The following is a 22,585-nucleotide window of genomic DNA, read 5'->3' as shown; positions in this document are numbered from 1 at the left end:
GAATTAAAGTTGAGATAGTGAAATGGTTATTAAATGTATACATCTATTTGAAGAGTTTAACTTATTTAATTAGTATATGTTATTGCTCGTGAGGTGATAATGTCTACTAGTTATTGTGTTTGAAACACATTGACTAGTTTTCTGGTAGTCTTTTTTGCTTGTAATGATCCGTGTCAGTTGTATTCAATATGTAGAAAATGTTTGCGTTATATTTTTATTTGATATTTCCCTTTTCAATCTATATAAAACTTTGCACCATGGCAGGTAACGAGCTTAGATTCACATACCAACAATGTTAAGGAAGATGCGGTTGTTTTTCAATGTGGTGGAAACTCTTAACTTTAACAATTATTTTTATATTTACTAAATAATAGTTTTTTTTTAATATTTCTAGAATAATAAGAATGAACTCTGAGAGGAAAAACAATGGCAGAAGGCAGAAAAAAATAATCTGGAAAACCGGTTTGAATGGCTATAAAGGAGTTGTATGTAGGGCTCGACAGAAGATACAACAAAGCATTCTTGATGATATTAAAGGTCGAAGACGAAGTATTACAAGCCGCAATAGAACTTGGCATAGATATATAGACTCTCGTCTGTTAGACAATTTTTTATGAATTTACTTTTACTTAAGCAAGAGCCTTTCCGAAGCTTGTAAACACTTTTCATGTTATTTTTTAAATTTTAATCCTGAATTTTGTAATGACATTGATGATTATATTTTTAGAAATGAAAAAAAAAATATTTTAGCTATTATGTTGCATTTAGGTTGTGGAAAATGAGTATATAAATAAATTATACTATATAATTTTTTTGTAGGTGGGCCTAAAAAATGAAGCCCAATTGTTGGACCCATTTTTTTATAGTAAGGTGTCTCCTTTTGTAACATAAATTTTGGATGTTAGTGTAGGTATAAAAAATATTTACTTTGATAGGAAGGGAAACAATGAAAAGACTAACATCACAAAAGTGTTGCCGTTGATTTTGATTACTCTGCAATAACATTATTTCGCCTTTTGCAACATTTTTGAGCTAAAGTTTTGTTTGTTCATAATAGATTAATCGTGGTCAACATAATTAAATGGCTTTCTGCAAAAGCTCCATAAATGACTTTTTGCAACAACCTCAAATTACGAACTATGTAGTCGAAATTTGTTACACCTCCAAACAGTACCTAAAATTTCTTCTACGGTGGCCTACAATCCCTAATTTGGAGAATTTGTATGGTCGAAATTTGTTTGTTCCGCAAATCAAGTTCATTGTTCCACAATTATTAGTTTAATTATTTCTCTATTTTTATAATATTACGTAAGAAAAAAAATTGTTCAGCACTATCTACAGTAAAACCTCTATACAGTAATATCATTGAAACCGACAAAAAATGTTATTATAGTAGAGCTTATTCTTTAGTAGAGGTTGACATATAAATTTTGAATTTCAACAATTAATTAAAGAAATATTAAATATATATCTTGAATACATGAATTTAAAATATATATCATAACTTTTTCAGAAAAATAACGTAACATAATATCAAATACATGATTTTTTTAAACAAATTGACGAGAAGGCTATCATATGGGCGCACAAACTAATGATGTAGTGTTATACATTTGTCTATATATATATATATAATTTTTAGCATTTTTATTCTCAAATAAAAGGAAATTTATAAAGGATATACTTATAAGAACTATGAAAATTATAATGTAGAAGTTATTCTTAATTATAACAGACTCAATTTGGTACCGTAAATTTTTATTACAATAAAGAGTTTATTACTATATAGAGTATTCTTATATAGAGGTTCTCCTGTACTTCAATGATCTCACCCTACCTATAAGGTTTGAAGTCATAAATGTAATTATAAAAGTACTTACACTGACTGTCAAGGTAATTGCAAAGGTTGTTCAAAAAAGCTATATTTATATAACTATAGATTGTATAAGTTGTTTCAGCTAATCGTATAGAAGGTACAAGGAATTCCAAAGGGAGCTAGTGCCAGAAGAGGTCTAGATGATCAATTTGACTTACAGATCCCCCTGTCATACGCTAGACATGGTAAAATAGGGTTGGATTCGAAAAACCGATTTGAATGGAACCGAGATCTGATCCAAGATCCGAATCATATGATTTGGTAATTATCCGAAAACTAAATTGAACCGAACATAAAATTTAACCAAAAATGATATAAAATACTAGATTCGATTATAAATGGGAATAAATCAAAATCGAATAATATATCATTCGAACTGAATATGACCTGAATTAGGCAAAATCCATACTTTAAAGTATTTTAAGTCATGATAACATAGATCGATATTTTTTAAGAGTAAATTATATTATATTAAAAGTTCTTCGTTTATTAAAAAATATATTTTTAAGTCTCACAAATTGAGAAAATGAATAAGTTATGATCCGAAAATATCTGAATCGAATTTTGTGCAATCTTAATCTGAATTTTATATTCTTTTAATCCGAAATAGACCCGAATTGAATCACATCTGATCCGATCTGATTCAACTCATCTCTATATATAACATAATCTGAAATTGGATCTGATCCAGAACCAATCTGGTTATCCGAATTTTCGAGTATGTCCTATGCCTATACTTAAAAATATATCAACTACCGACAAAATAAGATCGTTTTGTATAATACCAGAGAATAATTTTATTGGCTAAATATTATACACGTGGATAAAATGATACATTGTGATTAAGTTTTTACAAGCTAAGAATGATTTTAATATTTCTCTGTATGTGAACAATATAAAAACTGTGTAGAACTGATTACGTAAAGTGGACAACAATCGGAGCCTTTCCTAAATGGGTTACATATTCCCTATCATTCAAAAGTTGCTTCTTTAGCGCCGATGGTATTGTAATGTTCAACATATTTTCCTCCGTTATTAAAGGCTTCTCCTGATAAATAACAAAAACAAAAATTATATTTATCATATTGAAAAATAAAATGTCAAGGACCAATAAAAGTATGTCGTTCCAAGATCTAAAAGATAATTATAAAATTAAGGCACAAGATATAACGAGCCAGATAATTATCAAGTTCCATCTTAAGATCTAACAATAAAAATTACCGGTGATATCAACATAACATTAACAAGATCATGAAAATATGAAACGGTGCCAACAATCAATTTTTTTAAACGGAGTATATGCATAAAAAGATAAATAAAAAATTAAAAAATATATATATATATAAATATATATTTCTTTTTATGCATATACTACGTTTGAAAAAAATTGTACATATGGCAAACATCACAAATAAATTAGAATACCCAGAAATTATATGTAAACGCATTCACAATAAGTTTATTACCTTAACATCGAATGGATACTGATGTTAATTATTTTTGGAGCATCTTCCTCATTGTTTACTGCAAGAATTGCATAAATATATGAATCATAATAAAAAGAATATTGTAGGTAGCTTATAGAAAAAACTATATTTGATATTATTTTGGAGTAAAAAAATTATAATAAATCTGTTTAAAAGAATTTGGCCACAATAAAGGTTGTCGACATGCATACACATACATAAATATATATACATAAGTACATACATACTTACAAACATATATACATACATAAATATTTATACGTATGGATATGGTCGATTCTATCTTCATATAAATTCATCATTTTTCATTGGATATGATCTATTTTAACTTGCCATATTTAAAAGTGCAAGCGACATATTGTGACGATACGTCCATCATCGATATATTGTGTTGATAACATATACGATTTGGGGCTGTAAATTTTCCCTTTTCGAATCTGCATTAATACAAATTTTATCATAGTTATATATACAAAATATACAAATACAAAAAAACTAACAAATATTAACTTAATCAAGCTTACTAATCAATCCAATGTAAACAAAAGATTGCAAGAAAAGCGAAAGCGCAACGAGAATTAGTAACGAGAGATGAGACTCTTTTCATCACAATCTTTGAATCCCTCTTATTGTAGGCTAGTTGCACCAATGAATGTTAACTTATATAATGAATGACGATATCTCTAGAATGTTCTATATATTGGGCTTTTAATTTGTAAAGTCCACGATGCTATTAAATTTATATATCATTGGGCCTACTCCTACGTTATGATGCATTAGTTCTTATCATCTTATGTGAATGCAAATGTGTATACATGATTATCCATAACGTATATAATATATTTGTGTGTTTTTATTTATTTTTTAAAACAGATTAGAGAAATTCCGCTAAGATCATTCATGTTTCTCCTAATTCTGCTAAACTTATGTGCATATAATATTTGAAGTATTTTCATAATAGTGAATGATATAAAATCAGTACTTGTAAATAATTTGTTCTACCACTGATAAAATTTTCCATTTAGAAATTTAAGGAATTTTGGTAAATAAATAAGAAAAAATGTGTAGTGGCATTTTAATAGATAACTATAAATTTCAAGTAACTATAGTTTATTACATATTGTCAAGGTTAAACACATATATAATTTAAATACAACACTATAGGGAGATCGGATCTAGGCCATTAATCCGATGTTTTTTAATAAATAAATAAATATAAATAATAATGGCAATATAGTAAATATTGTTGAACATAAAGAGCATTCATTATTTCATTTTTGTACTGAAAGTGTGTATATACAATCATGCATACATACGATTAACACACACATGGTAAGAGAAGTGAATCCATGGATTTAATGACAAACATAATCATGTTAATTTTATTAAACAGATTATGAGTTAATGGTTAATGATAATTACATATAGATGTATTATTACGCACAATGTTATGGTAAAAGTATAGCTAATTTCATAACCTAGAAAGAATTAGAGAGGAAACTAGAGACCATTGCCAATTTACCTCAATGATACCATAGGGCATAAATCATAAAAAGTTTTTTTTATCATTGTATGATTTTGATGCAAGGGTAAAAAAACTCAAGAACACTAACGAGAATCTGCGTTTGACTGCTTGTTAATTTAGAAGTTATGCAGATTCACCAGCTGAAGAAGAATTATAATAAAATGATGAAAACTGTCCAATAGTAAGGGTTTCAACCAGAACTTTTGACATAAATTTTTGATTCATTAAGGGTTCATTTAGGTGTATAAATTCGTAAAGGTGCCCTAAAAAAATTATTTCTTTATCAGGATGTTAATGAGATTTTTTGGTTTACTAGGTGTACATTCATCAAGGTGTTTTATTGAGATAATTTTATGGTTATAACATCCTGCATGATCTAGGGTGTTTTGTTATCCATTACTTTGAACGGGGTACTTATTGTATGATATATTATTTGATATTCTGCATTTCAGGAACAATTATCTTTTTTCGTTTGTTATTGAGGTAATAATGCATCATATTTGCACCATTTTTCCTGTCTTCTAAATTAGCATCATCTTGTTACATTTCTCCTCTCATGATTTTTTCTACAGAGTATTCTCGTAGCTCAAGATAGTATTGGGACTACTTCATCCCAATGGTGATTCTGAATTTGTTATCAAGTCACAGTTCTTTTATCATGATCCACGGTAATCCCCCTTTTTCATCCATATGATACACTGTTAGATATATTTGATAATGTCATGTCTAATATGATTTGTGTTTAGTTTTCAGATCTTACTTAAAAAGGACAAATCAGTACTTAACTGGATATCAGCACTTATACTGAAGTCAGAACTTAAGTTATCAAAACTTAAGGTTCAGGAGATATTTATCAGGAGATAATCAGTACTTAAGGAAACGTTCAGATAAGGAAGGCGGCTGATTGAAAGGAAAGAAGATCAAGACAAACGCAAGAAGAGATATGCATGAAGAAGGAATTCTATGAAGAATAGAATACTTGGAAAAAAAGATAACTGGTTGATATATTTTAGGAAGCATAATTATATTCTATATCAACTAGCGATTATCTTGTAACTGTGTACTATATAAACACAGATATAGGGTTTACACTATAAGTGTTAACATTATCGAGAATAATATTAATTGTAACCCTAGAAGCTCTCGTGATATTTTGTTCATCACTAAGAGAGGACAGTTCCGTATTGTAACAGAGTTTAATAAAGTTTGCTTTCTGTTACTTGTGTTCTTTGAATTCGATTTGATTGTGATATACACTGTATTCAACCCCCTTCTATAGTGTGTGTGACCCAACAAGTGGTATCAGAGCCTATCTGTTAACACACAAACAGTTTAAGATCCAAAAATAATCATGTCTGAAGCAGAAACTCCAACCAAGCCCACCAAAACTGAAGAACCTCCACAAACTCAAATTCATAGTCGATATGAGACTATTAGAGTTCCCATACTGAAACCATCTGAATACCCCATATGGAAGGTGAGGATGACTATATTTCTGGAAGTTACAGATCCAGAATATCTTGACAGAATCAATGAAGGACCTCACAAGCCAACCAAACTCGCTGTTGCAGTTGCAGGTGAAGCAGCAAAATATGTACCAAAGGAGAAGAGCGATTACACTGCTGAAGATATCGCATTAATTGCTAAGGATGCTAAGGTATGACACTTGCTGCATAGTGCCATTGATAATGTAATATCAAATAGGGTGATTAACTGCAAGACTGTAAAGGAGATATGGGATGCCTTGGAGACAAGATGCCAGGGAACTGATTTGATTAAGAAGAACAGGAAAACTATTCTCACTCAAGAGTATGAACACTTTGACTCAAAGCCTAATGAGTCATTGACTGATATATATGACAGATTTGTCAAACTCTTGAATGATTTGTCACTGGTTGATAAGGAGTATGATCTTGAAGATTCAAACCTTAAATTCTTGTTAGCTCTTCCTGAAAGCTGGGATTTGAAGGCCACAATTATAAGGGACAACTATAATCTTGAAGAAACAACTCTTGATAAAATTTATGGGATGCTCAAGACTCATGAACTTGAGATGGAACAAAGAAGCAAGAGGAAACGAGGAAAGTCAAGGACAGTTGCTCTTAATGTTGAGGAAGAATCCCCCAAAGCAGCTACCTCAAGGAAAGGCAAGGGAAAAGCACTCATTACAAAGTCTGATACTGAGTTATCAAGTTCTGATAGTGATGATGACTCAGAAACTGAAAGCTTGCCTGAGATGGATGCCGATGAAGAGATGATGAAGCTGTGTGCTCTTATGGTGAAAGGAATCACAAGGATTGCATACAGAAAGTTCAGGAAGGGAAAGAAATTTTCCAGGAAAGGTGCAAGTTCTGATAAGAAGAGTTTCAGAAAGTCTGACAGGGGAGATTACACAAATGTCAAATGCTACAACTGTGGTGAGAAAGGCCACATATCTCCTGATTGCAAGAAAGTGAAGAGTGACAAAGACAAGGCTCTTGTCACTAAGAAGAAAAGCTGGACAGACACTTCAGATTCTGAAAGTGAGGAGAACTATTCACTGATGGCAAATGCTGATAGCAGTTCTGAAGCTACTGATTTAAAGGTACCTCAAACTACTTATGCCTTTCATACTGATGATATTAATGAGTTGAGAAGATATCTTAAAACCATGTTCATTAGCTACAGAGATCAAACTCTAACATGTGAAAGATTAACTTCTGAAAATTTTGATTATAAAAAGAGAAATGATTTTTTAGAAAATGAGTTAGTCGTGTTCCATCAAACTCAGAAAGATAGAGATGATGCTTTCTATATTAGGGATGAAGTAATTAAAATGAATGAATCTCTAAAAAATGAGTTAGAAAAGGAAAGAGAGATTATCAGGACTTGGACTAACTCTGGCAGAACAACTCAGAATCTATTAAGTAGTGGAAACTGGAAAGAGGGCTTAGGTTATGGAGATGATAAGAATAATAGAGGAACTGTAGAAGTTAAGCCTATAGTCGTTAAACAAAAGCCAAAGGTAAAACCTGTTAAGTTTGTGGTTGTAAAGTCTGATACTGAGAAATCAGAAGTTAAAGAGGAATTAACTTCTGACAAACTAAAACAGGAAAAGCCAACTGAAGTTAACATAGGCTTAACTAAGAAGCAGCTTAAGCATAAGTTGAAAGATGTTAAAAATGTAAACAAGGTAAAATCACCTAGGAAAAATAGGAATGGAAAGGAAGGTGTGAATAAAAGCAATGATTTTAAGCCTGTTCCTAATGCTCCTAGAAAAACATGTCATAACTTTGGAAGTTCTAACCATCTGGCTTCTTTTTGCAGGAAGAATAAGAACATAAACTCCTTACATTCAAAGTCAGGAGTTAAGAGTCAGTTTGTTAGATATAAGCCACAAAATCCTTGTTTTCATTGTGGTAATTTATGGCATTCCATTTATACTTGTAAGGAATATCATAGTTTGTACTATGATTATTATCAAATAAAACCTTCTTTAAAGAAAGTTAGCATTGTTCCTTCTAGTGTAAGTTCTGATTCAAAGTCTGATAGTTTAAATGTTGATAAGAAAAATGTTAACATAAAATCTGATGCTAAATCCGCTGCAAATGTTAACAAACTTAATAAGGCCAAAGGATCCAAACAAGTATGGGTCCTTAAAACTAATCATTAGTGGTCTTTGTGATTGCAGGGCAACAGGAAAAATATCCTAGTTCTGGACAGTGGATGCTCAGGACATATGACTGGAAATAAAGCCCTGTTATCATATTTTGTGGAGAAAGCTGGCCCAAGTGTTTCTTATGGAGATGGAAATATTGGAAAAACACTAGGATATGGCAATATCAATCTTGGGAATGTCATCATTAAAGAAGTAGCTCTGGTCTCAGGACTTAAACACAATCTGCTCAGTGTTAGTCAAATCTGTGACAAAGGTTATCATGTGGATTTCTTTGAAGAACACTGTGAAGTTGTAAGCAGATCTAAAGGCAAAGTTGTTCTGAAAGGTTACAAGCATGGTAACATTTATGAAGCCAAGCTTTCAACAAGTATTGATGGTTCTGCAATATGTCTGTTAAGTAGAGCATTAATTGAAGAAAGCTGGAATTGGCACAAGAAACTCTCTCATTTAAATTTTAACAATATAAATGAACTAGTCAAGAAAGATCTTGTGAGAGGACTGCCAAAATCAGTATTTGCTCCTGATAGCCTTTGTGATTCATGTCAGAAAGCAAAACAAAGGAAATCTTCATTCAAGAGCAAGACTGAATTATCAATTCTTGAGCCTTATCACCTACTACATGTTGATCTATTTGGTCCAGTGAATGTCATGTCTATTGCTAAGAAGAAATATGTTATGGTCATAGTGGATGAGTTCTCGAGATACACATGGGTGTATTTCCTGCACACAAAAAGTGAAACTGCATCTATCTTGATTGATCATGTCAAGCATCTGGATAAATTGGTCAAAGATTCTGTGAAGGTCATAAGAAATGATAATGGCACTGAGTTCAAGAATCTGATCATGGAAGAGTTCTGCAAAGACCATGGAATCAAGCAGGAATTTTCTGCTCCTGGAACTCCACAGCAAAATGGAGTTGTTGAAAGAAAGAATAGAACTCTTATTGAAGTTGCACGAACTATGCTTGATGAAGCAAAGCTACCAACCTATTTTTAGGCTGAAGCTGTGCAGACTGCTTGTTTTACACAGAATGCTACACTCATTAACAAGCATGGAAAGATACCATATGAGATGGTGAAGAAAAAGAAGCCAAATCTGAAGTATTTTCATGTATTTGGATGCAAGTGTTTTATTCTTAAGACTCATCCTGAACAGCTATTTAAATTTGATCTAAAAGCTTATGAAGGAATTTTTGTTGGATATCCACTTTCCACAAAAGCCTTCAGAGTCTATAATTTAAGAACAAGGGTAGTGATGGAATCTATCAATGTCTCCTTTGATGATAAGAAGATTACTGGACTTGAAGATTTCAATGAACATGATCAGCTGAGATTTGAGAATGAAGATTTAAATTCTGATACTGAAAATCCTGATAGTCTAAATCTTGATATTGCAAACTCTGATGAATTAAACTCTGATGTTATTGAAACTGTGGTAACTATGCCAAAGGAATATGCACCTGTGCAGGGGGAGCATACTGAGGATACAACCACATCTCAAGAAGCATCAGAACCTACAACTGGCTCTTCAAGTTCTGATTCATCAAGTTCTGATAAGCCAAGTTCTGATAATTCTGAATACTTAAATTCTGAAGAATCTAACTCAGAGGGCACAATTTCAGGGGGAGCATCAGAAAATATTGATGAAGATAGCATGGATCATGGGGGAGCATCCAGTTCTAGAGAAAACCTTCCATCTGCAAGGAAGTGGACTAAATCACATACAACTGACTTAATTATTGGAAATCCTGATGCAGGTGTCAGAACTAGAACAGCTACTTCAAATGAATGTCTCTATAATTCTTTTCTCTCTCAGACTGAACCAAAGAAAGTGGAAGAAGCTCTTCAAGATGCTGATTGGGTGCAAGCAATGCAGGAAGAGTTAAATGAATTTGAAAGAAATAAAGTCTGGACCCTAGTACCAAGACCAAAGAACAAATCTGTTGTTGGTACAAAGTGGGTGTTCAAAAACAAAACTGATAGTGATGGCATAATTACAAGAAATAAAGCAAGGCTGGTTGCAAAAGGATATTCTCAACAAGAGGGAATTGATTATGATGAAACATTTGCACCAGTTGCTAGATTAGAAGCCATAAGGATATTTTTGGCTTATGCTGCTCACAAAAAGTTTACAGTCTTTCAAATGGATGTGAAAAGTGATTTTCTCAATGGAGAATTAGAAGAGGAAGTATATGTTGAACAACCTCCAGGCTTTGTAGATTCTAAACTTCCAAATCATGTCTACAGGCTTGATAAAGCACTTTATGGCCTTAAGCAAGCTCCAAGAGCATGGTATGAAACTTTAGCTCAGTTTCTTCTGGAAAGTGGATTTAACGGAGGAACTATTGACAAAACACTGTTCTACCTCAACTATGGAAAGGACTTACTTCTGGTACAGATATATATTGATGATATCATTTTTGGTTCTATAAATGACAGACTTTGCAAAAAGTTTGTCAAACTGATGCAGTCAAGATATCAAATGAGTATGATGGGGGAACTTAGCTATTTTTTGCGCCTTCAAGTCAAGCAGAATGAAGAAGGCACTTTCATTTGTCAATCTAAATATACCAGAAACTTGCTAAAAAAATTTGGAATGCAAGATTGTTCAAGTGCATCTACTCCCATGGCCACTGCAACAAAATTGGATAAAGATACTGGTATATCAGTAGATGTTACTGATTACAGAGGTATGATTGGCTCATTACTCTATCTAACTGCTAGTAAACCTGATATCATATATGCTACTTATCTTTGTGCGAGATTTCAAGCAGATCCAAGAGAACCTCACTTAACAGATGTGAAAAGAATTTTCAAGTATCTTAAGGGAACAGCTGATCTGGGATTGTGGTATCCTAGAGAATCAGACTTTAAACTAATAGGTTACTCAGATGCAGATTTTGCAAGATGCGGATTTTGCAGGATGCAAAATTGACAGGAAAAGCACAGGTGGAAGCTGCCAATTTCTTGGAGGCAGATTGGTTTCTTGGTTTAGCAAGAAACAAAAGTCAATTTCCACATCCACTGCAGAAGCTGCTGTGCACAGATTCTTTGGATGAAGAATCAGCTACTGGATTATGGGTTAACATATTTTAAAATCCCTATTTACTGTGATAATCAAAGTGCTATTGCTGTGACAGGTAATCCAGTTCAACACTCAATGACAAAGCACATCAGCATTAGGTACCACTTCATAAGGGAACATGTGGATGAAGGTACAGTGGAATTGCACTTTGTTCTAACAGATCAACAACTAGCAGATATCTTCACAAAACCACTGGGTGAAGCTACTTTTACAAGATTGGTAAATGAACTTGGAATGGTTTCAGGTTCTTTCTCTAAGTCTGCTTAGTTTATGTTCTGTTTATCAGATTTTATGATCATTATTTACAGATATTACTATCATTGTGTATTCTATGCTTAAATTTCAAATTGCTTAAGTACTGATTGTTGTCTGATATGTATTTCTAAACTCTGATAGTGATATGAGTGTTTCTGTGACTATTCAATCCAATGAGGAAAACTGTGCTAGATGCTGACCTAGTAGTCTGTAATATTCTAAAGATCCCATGTTCGAAGTAATTGTTTATATGGATTTTTTTTTAACACAAGCAAATTCTGATATTGAGCTTAGTTAAGTTTACTTCGTGTATCTTATTACTAAGTCAAAAACAAGAATAGTGCTTCTTATTTGTTAAGTTCTGACGTTAGTAAATCTGATGGATATACTAAGTGCTGATAAGCCTCACCTATTAAAAGAAAAAGGAAAAGATAAAGAAATAAAAATCAGGTACTCCTTTGAGATCTAGAGTAACAATGTGGAAGGGACGACCTAAGTGCATTGCCGGTATTAAGTAATATGCATCAGAAAAGCAAATAAATATTTTCTTGGTGACTTTTCACACTCTATGATTACTGGAGAAATACTCTGATAATAGTATAAATTCTGATAAGCAGTCGTAACTCACTTACACTGAGAAGCCACTGTAAAATGGAATTTCAAAAGATGCATAAAATGAGCACCACATAGTTTAGGAGGATTCATGCATGAACTCATTCTAAAGTAGACTTCAGAATTATAACAGATTTTGAGCAAAGTTCTTAGTTATGCCTTATTTCTAAGATGTACTGAAGTGAATCAGACTTTAATCTTTATCTGTTATTTAGCTTACTGCACACACAAACACTCCATATGAATGATGAAAATTACTGTGGTGATAAATGTTGTTTTAGTTGAACAGTTTATGTGTCAGATTGCATAAATTCTGAGGATAAGTTATGATGGAAGTTCTGATGATTAAGTTCTGAAGAAACGAAATCAGAATTTGTGTGAAGCATTACAGGAATAACACATTCACTTTTCGAGTTAAGAAATCATGTACTGATGACTGTTAAGTTCTGATATAAGTCTAAGTTTTGATATTAAAACTTGATTCTTTACTTGACTTATTTGTGGTTAAAATCTGAAACAGTCTTATTTGTGATCAGAATATATTTGGATGAGATATACACAGTCAACATAATTTGGGTTAGTGGTACTCGTATTTGCACAGTAATTTTTACTTGTTTCGTGTGCTCATTAACTCATGTTTTAAGCTTCCAATGGCTGTCATTATTGTTCATCGATCTAGGGAGACGAGGCTTTACTTCCTTTTCACATTCTATGCATCCCCTTGTCTTCCCTTGTCTATATAACTGACCAAACATTCTTCAGTAATAACCAATTCATTCTACTCTCACACAATGGCTCAGTTTGGTTGGTTTTACAACTATGGCACTGACACTATTCATATTTTTAAAAATGGAGTTCCAACTGCATATCCTATCAACAACATTCCTCATAATCTCTGGATTCAACTTCCAGAGATCATTCAAAATGATTTGTTGACTGTGCAAAGAACTCTTCATCTCCGTGCTCTTCGTCAACAAGAACGGATCATCCGTCTTGCAGTGCTTTTCATCTCCAGCAATAGGAACTAGTCGATAGGATCTTTTAAGACTAGGACTAAAGCTGTTGATATTAAGATTCGTAGCTTAGGACAATCTTGTACCTTGATGCGTGTAATTTAAATTTCATGAATTGTATTTTCTTAATATATTAATGAAATTTTATCTTTTGTGCAAGATTTTGTTTCTGAGTCGTTTCGTATTCTGATGAACTTCTAAATCCTGATACTAACCATATTCAAATGACCTTTTAACTACTGATAATAATCAAGTTCTGATGCTGACGTGGAAGTACTTATTTACTTGGTTTATTTTTGGTCATTACCTCAACGGCCATATTTTATTTGAATATTGGTTAATGAGAAATAAAGCAGTAAAACAAAAATTTCCTTGATTAATGGGATTACTTGGTCAGTGGAACGGTTTTTATCCTTGAAAACTGTTAGTGATAAGTAATAATTGCTTTTTTTACCGTGCCCATTACTTTTTGCCTTCACTACTGCATGTCTGACATGTGTCAAAGTCTGTTCCACTACTTTTAACTGCTGTCACGTGGGATGTCTAAGTAAAAGGGATAAAAGATTTTAAACTCTTTTATTTTCATTTTTATTTCACTCTCTCTCTTTTCTTATTCTCTCTCACAACTACTGGCGGTTTTTTTTAACAAACATTTTCTCAAACACCTTACAGGCAACCTTATTTCTAACTTATTTCTCATGGCACCTAAGGATATAATTAAATTATTGATGGAGCCAAGTTTGTACCTAATAACTATGCTGCAATCTTGAACAAGGCTAAAGCTCCATCTGATTTGCACTTTGTGCAAGATTTTTTAGCAAATAGTGAGATTGGGTATGCGTTGACCCAACCTCAAACTATTTCCAGCCAACAAGTTCTGATGTTCTGGAGGACTGGGTGTTTTGATGATGGTGGTGCTACCGGTACTCCGAGCATTATTTTTGAAGTGAATGATATTGAGCATGTGGTTACTCCTGGAACAGTTCGCAAAGCTCTTCACTTACCAGAGGGCTGTACTGTTTCAACAGTGGAGGAATGTTAGGAATATGTGTATTAGTTTGATGATAAGTTAAACAAAACACTTAAGTAGAAATCTAGTGTTTGTAGCCTCAACGGATAAGACCATCTTGGCTATCCGTTGAAGGAGTAGCTTCACTTAGAAATAAGTTTAGTATTGTAGCACATTTCAGTCTCTGTATTTAAGTTGTACTTCTTAGATGTTGTGGGAAATTATCAGTCATGTTGACTACTAGTGGATATGCAAATAGGAGGGCTAATTGTAAATATTTCATGCCTTGTAATTTTGTATAAGTGAAAAAGTATCAACTGATATTAAAGACCTTCAACGGATAAGAAACAAAGCTTCAACGGATGTCTCTAAAACTTCAACAGATAAGATCCATCAACGGATAAGTGCGTCAATGGATAAAGCTTCAACTGCTAATGCATCAACGGATAAAGCTTCAACGGATAAAGCATCAACGGATGAAAGCTTCAACGGATGCTTAGTTCAATAGCAGTTGATAGTGACAATTCATAAGCTGACAGAGGCACATGGGTTGACAGATGTTAGGGAGAAATCACGCACTAATATTCAAGCAAGTATACGCGTTCGCAAGTAATATAGAATACTTTCTAGTTCGTTCCCTCAGAGACTCAGACTAATTTATTGTCTAATTTAACTCACTCACCAATGTATGATTACTTCTCAATGTTAAGATAACACTTAAAATTGTTGATTAAATATTAACTATAATTAACTACTTAATTAACCACTTAACTAACACTTCAATTTATTAATAATAAAACACTCATGAGATCACAACTTCATTATTACTTCCTTCTATAGCCATAGTTATTACCTTTAGCATGTGACAGTGATGATATTAATCGAATAACACGAAACTGATAAAAGCCAACTTTCATTGTACTAATACCATTCTACCAAACATCCACAATTAAGATAGAAGTTGAATAGTCATCAATTATGTTGAGTTCCTATATGTCTACAGAAATTGATAACACAACGATTTAAGCACAAGTTATTCCTTTTGATTACATAGGGCAAATAAAACTGTTAGAGTTACCCACTAATCATGCACAATGTACATGAACCTATGCTAGCATGGCAAGTTCTAAATCTCAAGATCCACCGTCGCTTCACAAGAGATTAACACCCTATCTTATATGTTCGCGACGCACATAAGACGAATACGCACAACCAATACTAGATATCATGCAATCATCACATACTAAAGTATTAAACAATTAACTAAAGAATTCCATAATAAATCCGTTGCAACCCCATGATCACAATTAGCCCATAATAGAACTTATCGCCATCATGGGTTCATATGAAATCATGATAAACGACACAAGAAAATAATAACTAAACTAATTATATTAAAACAGAGTACGTCACAAGAGTAAATAAGTCAAAGCAAGAAAACTAGCATCCAACGTTACAACGAAACAAGAATCACAAGAATCTATGCTTCCTTTTCGCTGCTGTGTGCTAAATCGGTCTTCTTCCTTATCTCCTTCGCTTCTTGCAAAACACAATCTAAAACATAATCTCCTCTTAATACTCTGTGAAAAACGTCTCAAATCTACTTATATAATAGTCCCATAAAACTCAGATTACATAGAAGTTGGAAGCCAAACAGAAGTAGAAGTCTAAAATAATATATCTTTTTCCCCGACCCTGCGCGGCCGCTCAGCATTTCTGCGCGGGCGCGCAAGGCTGCTGCGCGGCCGCTCAGCATTGCTGCGCGGGCGCGCAGGACCTTTCTGGAAAAATTCCATGTTTGCTCCGTTTCTTCGCCGTAATCTACCCGTTCTTTTCCTCTCGCAATGGTGAACACATGCCAAGGCTTATTCTTGATGATTACTCCTCTGAAATGCAACTAATACCCTGAAATGCATAAACACTAGAAAAACGCATCAAATACACAAAATACTTGATTTCAAGACACCAATTTAAGCCATTTTAAGACGTTCTAAGTGGTATAAAATGCCACTTATCACACCCCCAAACTTAAATCGATGCTTGTCCTCAAGCGTCACAGACTCAAAAACAAATAAAAATATGCATGAATGCAATCTATATGAAAATGCAACGATCCCCCTTACTACAATTTACCAACCAAATTGTCACGTCTCGACGAATGCAGTTAGACACTAAAGATCAAGAAACTCATGCAAACGGACATACCGCCAGAAACGTGGTGTGTGCAAATGCTTAACAGATATGCTTTGGAACTAGACCAATTACTATGACTAGACTATCCTCAAGGCAATCCTACGATTATACAAAGAATAAAAATTCTAGGCACAAAGTGATATACAACACTACAAGAACTCTGGAGCTTACTACGGAATCGTGCTTTTTATTTACAACTCAAATGCTTATTTGACCGTGCAATGAGTGAGGTCCACAAAAGACTTATACAATGGTATCCATGTAACGAGCATTAGGTTAGCGGATCCCAGACTCTAAAAGCCTTAGGTCACTAGGCACAAAGTCCCCTAAGAACTTAATAACTCGAATACCAAAGAGCCCACTCTTGATCAATTACGCAAAAAAAAAAATTTTTTTTTTTTTTTATTTTTTTTTTTCTCTGAGCAAGTGCGTTTCGCTCCATCTTGCTCAACCCTAGTCTATTCGCATAACATGTGAGCCGGCTACTAGCCATTTGACGCCTAGCCACAACTAGCAACAAATTCCATTTTTACTCCATTTTTTTTTCTTTTTCATGCCTTTACCACTAAGAACCTATTATCAAATTTTAAGCATAATAAATAGATTATCCTCGAAAATAATCAGATCATAACAACAATCTAGTCCTTAAGCATTCTCTAAGACTTAGTGACAATACAAGTGCTTCTAGCATGCATATCAACCTACACAACTTAATATCACTTTAATGCTATCACTACACTCGCATCAATATCACAATTCAGTCGATAAATCATTGCAAAAGGGATCATGATATATGCATGAGCTATATGATTTGACAAACAACTAAAGCTATATAAAAAAACTATATGGCAAAAATTATGCAACTATATGAACTAACTATCATGAATATGCAGCTATATGACACACACAAAATATTCCTTAACTACCACCCCCAAACTTAAAATCTTCACTGTCCCCAGTGAAGGTAGTAGAAAGGAACACAGGGTATACCTACTCGGAGTCATCATCATCATCACCCTCAGTGGGTGGAGTATCAGGCGGCGGGTATGCAGAGTCCTCACCAAAAACTGGCCACTGGATATCAGCTCCAAGGCCTCGAAAAGCAGTCCCTAACGCAAGGGTGAGCTCCTGAGCAAACCTGCTATGCGTCTCATACATGGCATCCATCCGCCGTGAAAGCCTCCTATACTGGGCATCACCCATCCCAGCACCCTCATGAGCTCTCGAAGAACCAGCCTCACCACGCCCTGGCCTAGCCATAGTAGCACCTCGTGCTGGACGCCCTCCTGGAAGACGATAACCCATTCCATGGTCCTCAGGCTCACCACCGGTCCACTCCTGCATCCCATTCAGAGTGCCAGAATCTACCGGAGCTGCTGGCAACTGCAACTGCTCATGAGCCGGCCAGTTCACTCCTATTACACGACATAGATTTGTAACCGTGGATGCATAAGGGATGTTCATATGCTTTGCTCCCCTCAAAAACTTCAGAATTCCTTGGTAGATAAACTCACCAAGGTCCACATAGTATTCCTCATTCAGAATTCCCCACAACAACTGTGCTCTCTCAACTGTGACCTCGTGTGCATGTGGAGAAGGCAAAATATTAGCACATATAAATGCATTCCATGCACGGGCATACCTGTTCATGGCGATCGCCGGAAAGTGACGATACTCATTATTGGCTGGACTGCGGTTCCAAACTGTGCCCGGTCGACAGAGAGTCGCACAAATCAAATCCAAGTCAAAATCCTCAGCAGTCTTTTCATTCCAGTTCTCCTCCTCGGGCTTCCTCTCTCGCTGTCCAATCACACGGCAAATCGCCGTAGGATGATAATCAACTGTCAGCCCACGAACTACAGAAAACCCATTCTTTTCAGCCTTCGCGTTCGCGTAGAACTCGCGAACAACACTCATCGGTACTGCTTCGGGTGACTCACAAAAAGCTATCCACCCCTTCTCTGCAATCATGGGCAACAACTCACCATCCCTCCCTGATGGTAAAAACCCCCTCTCCTTCAGAATCGGCTTCCCCAACAGCCTAGTGTACTCCTCCTCCGCGGCTCTGTCAGTTAACCGAGGCCTTGCAGCAGTACCCCTTGATGAATCAGCAGTGGGAACTGTGCTGCTGCTGTCAATAGTGCGTGCTCTCTTGGGTGCCATTGATTTGTGAATAAAAGTGTGTAAGAACTGATTTTTTTGATGTTTATGAGAGGGTTTAAATGTAGGAAGTTGTGGGAGATATGTAGGATAGGTGTATGTATGTATAGGGTGTGGAGTAGGTTAAATTAGATTAGGAGTGGGGTTGAGGGATAAAATCATGGGGTAATGGGAAAAGAATTAGTGGGTTTATGGGCTGTAATGGGTTTTTGTGTTTTTGTTTGTTTGTTTTTTTTCTGAACTGTAAAAAATTTTCTGGAACTCGACCCCTGCGCGGCCGCTCAGCATAGCTGCGCGGGCGCGCAGAGGGTCTCTGGAAAAAAAAATTTCAGCCCATGTTTTCTGATTTTTTTGTGTTTTTGGATAGGTTATTAACTTCTAAGGGTTCCTGTAACAACAATTCATGGGTTGCCTCCCACGCAGCGCTTCTTTTTCGTCATTAGCTTGACGTTCCGTACCTTTCTCACGTAGTCAACAAAATGGCACTAATCACCTCTCGGTTTGCCATATCCCCATAGTAGTGCTTCAACCGCTGACCGTTAACCTTGAATGCTTGGTCCGAATCATTCTCAAAAATTTCCACCGCTCCGTGTGGAAACACAGTTTTGACAATAAAAGGTCCAGACCACCTTGATTTCAACTTCCCAGGATAAAGTCGGAGTCGAGAGTTGAATAACAGAACTTGTTGCCCTGGCACAAATAACTTAGGATGTAGCTTCCTATCGTGCCACCTATTCACCTTTTCCTTATACATTTTGTTATTCTCGTACGCTTGAAGTCGAAATTCATCAAGTTCATTAAGCTGAAGCATTCTTTTCTTACCAGCTGCATCTAAATCCAGGTTCAATTTCTTCAATGCCCAGTAGGCCTTATGCTCAAGCTCCGCCGGTAGATGACATCCCTTACCGTACACCAACTGAAACGGTGACATCCCAAGTGGAGTTTTGTATGCTGTTCTGTAAGCCCAAACAGCTTCATCGAGCTTTAAAGACCAATCCTTCCTTGACAGACAAACAACCTTCTCTAGAATGCGCTTTATCTCTCTGTTAGACACTTCCGCTTGACCATTTGTTTGCGGGTGATAGGCAGTAGCTACTCGATGATTCACATTATAACGCTGCATCATAGAAGTGAACTTACGGTTGCAAAAATGCGATCCTTCATCACTTATGATTACCCGAGGTGTTCCAAACCTTGTGAAAATTTGCTTATGAAGAAAATTTAGCACTGCCTTTGCATCATTTGTCGGTAAAGCTTTAACTTCGACCCATTTTGAGACATAATCGACTGCCAGCAAGATGTACTGATTATTGCAAGACGAGATAAAAGGCCCCATGAAATCGATTCCCCATACATCAAAGACCTCGACTTCAAGCATCACATTTAATGGCATCTCATCATTCCTTGACAAATTTCCCACTCTTTGGCAACGATCACACCTTAAAACAAACTGATGAGCATCCTTGAACAAGGTGGGCCAGAAAAAACCTGCTTGCAGAATACGAGCTGCCGTCTTCTCACCTCCATAGTGTCCACCATAAACCGTGGAATGGCAGTCTCGTAATATCCCCTCCGTCTCACAGAACGGGATACATCTCCTGATGATCTGGTCAGCTCCCTGTCTAAACAAATATGGTTCATCCCACATATACCACTTCACCTCATGCAGAAACTTCTTCTTTTGAGCGGATGTCAAATTAAGCGGCATTATATTGCTGACAAGATAGTTTACAATATCTGCAAACCATGGTTCTTCCTCCTGAATTGCAAACAACTGCTCATCCGGAAAAGATTCATTGATTAACGTCCTATCTTGTGAAGTAGAATCGGGATTCTCCAACCTAGAGAGATGGTCAGCTACTTGATTCTCGGTACCTTTTCTATCTTTGATCTCAAACTCAAATTCTTGAAGTAAAAGCACCCAACGAATGAGTCTCGGCTTCGAATCCTTCTTAGAAACCAGATAGCGAATAGCTGCATGATCAGTGAATACTGTCACTTTCGTACCAAGCAGATAAGATCGAAATTTCTCAAAGCCAAAGACTATAGCCAAAAGCTCCTTCTCAGTAGTGGTGTAGTTCAATTGGGCCCCATTTAAAGTCTTACTCGCATAGTAGACCACATGGAAGAGATTTTTCTTGCGTTGTCCCAGAACTGCACCTACCGCATAGTCACTCGCATCACACATCATCTCAAACGGTTCTGTCCAATCTGGTGTTGTAATAACTGGTGTCGTGATCAAACTCTCCTTGAGAGTCTCGAATGCTGCCAAACATTCATCATCAAATTTGAAAGGCACATCTTTCTCAAGTAAATTGCACAACGGCTTAGATATCTTAGAAAAGTCCTTGATGAATCGCCGATAAAAACCCGCATGACCGAGAAAACTACGGATTCCTTTCACCGAATTAGGTGGGGGAAGATTTTCAATGACTCCCACCTTGGCCTTGTCCACCTCCAGACCTTTTCTAGAGACCTTATGCCCAAGGATAATGCCTTCACGCACCATAAAATGACATTTCTCCCAATTAAGCACCAAATTAGTTTCCACGCATCTTTTGAGTACGGCGCGCAGATTATTCAAACATTCATCATATGAGTGTCCAAAGACGGAGAAATCATCCATGAACACTTCGACGTTATTTCCAATCATGTCAGAGAATATAGCCATCATACATCTCTAAAAGGTGGCCGGGGCGCCACATAACCCAAACGAAACTCTACGAAAAGCAAATATGCCAAATGGACAAGTGAAGGTAGTCTTTTCCTGATCCTTTGGTGCAATACAAATCTGATTATACCCGGAATACCCATCCAGAAGACAAAAATACTCATGTCCCGCCAATCTGTCAAGCATTTGATCAATGAATGGGAGAGGGAAGTGATCCTTCCTTGTGGCTTTGTTCAATTTTCTATAATCCATGCATACTCTCCATCCTGTAACTGTTCGATTAGGGATGAGCTCATTCTTTTCATTTGCGACCACAGTGATACCTCCTTTCTTAGGTACACATTGCACGGGGCTCACCCACGAGCTGTCAGAAATAGGATAAATGATGCCTGCATCTAGCCATTTCAGAATTTCTTTCTTCACCACCTCCTTCATGATCGGGTTTAGTCTTCGCTGCTGTTCCACAGTTGGCTTACTACCTTCCTCTAACAGAATTTTATGCATACAATATGAAGGACTTATCCCCTTGATGTCTGCTATGGTCCATCCTATAGCCGATTTGAATTCTCTCAAAATCCTTAAGAGCTTGTCTTCCTCACTACCTGAAAGGTCAGCTGAAATAATAACAGGTAACGTAGATGAATCACCTAAAAAGGCATACCTCAAGTGTTCAGGTAATGGTTTGAACTCTAAGGTAGGCGCTTCCTCTATTGATGGTTTGAGCTTCCCTTCAGCGTTCTTGAGGTCAGAAGTACCAAGAGATTCAAATGGTATATCCAGCTTTCGCTTCCAGGGAGAAGCGTTCAGATATTGTAATTGCTCGTTGCTATCTTCATCATCACTGTCAAATTCCCCCACTAAGGCCTTTTTCAATGCATCAGACATTAGCATGTGATCGAGTTCCGACGTAACCGTAGAATCAATCACATCCACTTTTAAGCACTCCTCATCTTCTGTAGGGAATTTCATTGCCTTGAATACGTTGAAGGTCACATCCTGATCTTGGACCCGCATAGTAAGTTCCCCTTTTTGCACATCTATC

This window comes from Apium graveolens, chromosome 4 (genome assembly GCF_009905375.1).
Source record: "Apium graveolens cultivar Ventura chromosome 4, ASM990537v1, whole genome shotgun sequence".
Classification (NCBI taxonomy): Eukaryota; Viridiplantae; Streptophyta; class Magnoliopsida; order Apiales; family Apiaceae; genus Apium; species Apium graveolens.
The sequence above is the reverse complement of the archived record's forward strand: the minus strand, read 5'-3'. Positions refer to the sequence as shown.